The sequence below is a fragment of the Centruroides vittatus genome, unplaced genomic scaffold (assembly GCF_030686945.1).
Source record: "Centruroides vittatus isolate TY-2023 unplaced genomic scaffold, ASM3068694v2 contig_1057, whole genome shotgun sequence".
In the NCBI taxonomy this organism is placed as follows: domain Eukaryota; kingdom Metazoa; phylum Arthropoda; class Arachnida; order Scorpiones; family Buthidae; genus Centruroides; species Centruroides vittatus.
Genome location: NW_027120684.1, coordinates 984,695 through 985,905, shown reverse-complemented (window position 1 = coordinate 985,905; position 1,211 = coordinate 984,695).

Sequence of the window (1,211 nt, the reverse complement as noted above, 5' to 3'; positions counted from 1 at the left end):
ATCTAGCTATGCCTAATCCCTGTTGCCATCTTATTAAAAAAAAAAAAAAAAGAAAATATTTTCTTAGAATTTAATTAAGCAAATACAAATAAAATAAATATTAATTAAATTAATAATGATTAAATATCAAAATTATTTTTTTTGCATAATAAAATATATAATCTTATGAACTGTGCGTCATTTATCCGTTTCGGGTGGGGTAAATACTACTGCGTGGTCAACTTTGGATTCGAGTTCGAACTTCATAAATTTTCTAATATATTGGGTCTTATTTTTGTTCACTCGGTCGAATTCAAATTGGAAATGAAAAAGCAATTTTTAATGTCGCAGGGCATTAAAATTAAAAAAAAACAAAACAAATACTTCTATGTCGAGTCTGATTGCAAGGAATAAGTTACTAACGTTTTGCCTAATGTAGGGGTGGCCAAACTTTTTTGATCGTCGATCCCCTATAACTTTTCGAAACCTCACATCGACTCCTATCAAAGGTTTGTGTTATCGTATGTAGCAAGTTGGGCCTCAGCTTCTTCTGGCTATCTTCACCCCGTGGAATGCGTAATGACATTGGTTAGTATTAAGTACAGTAGTTGGTTTCGTTTGTTAAAATGGACGTTACGCGCGAGAGAATGTCTTCCGGGCGGTTTTCTAATGATAACCGACCCCTATTCAGGCGTTACAGACTTGGAGAAAACTCCACGTGGCCAGCCCGTCCGAGCGCTTAACGCGCCCGAAAACGGGCCTCTTATAGCAAGCCCATTATGCGTTCGGCCAGGCCCACAATGGGGCCGCCGGGTGGTGAGGGACGGGGACCGACATATCCGGACGGACCATCCCCCGAAAAATTCCTGGGGATTTTTCGACCCGTCCGGATTCGATCCCGGGTCCCCCAGGGCGGCAGGCTGCTAACCTTGACCGCTCGGCCATCCGGCCGCTACCTCTGTGGGCACTAAGAGGGCCTATTTAAGCAAGCCCATTATGGGTTCGGCCAGGCCCACAATGTGGCAGCCGGGTGGTGAGGGACGGAGTCCGACATATCTAAACGGACCACCCCGAAAAATTTCTGGGGATTTCTTGATGTCCGAGCAGTCAAGGTGGCAGCCTACCGCTCTGGGGATCCGGGATCGAATCCGGACGGAATTTTTCGGGGATAGTCCGTCCGGATATGTCAGTTTCCGGCCGCTCCATAGTGGGTCTGGCCGAACCCATAATGG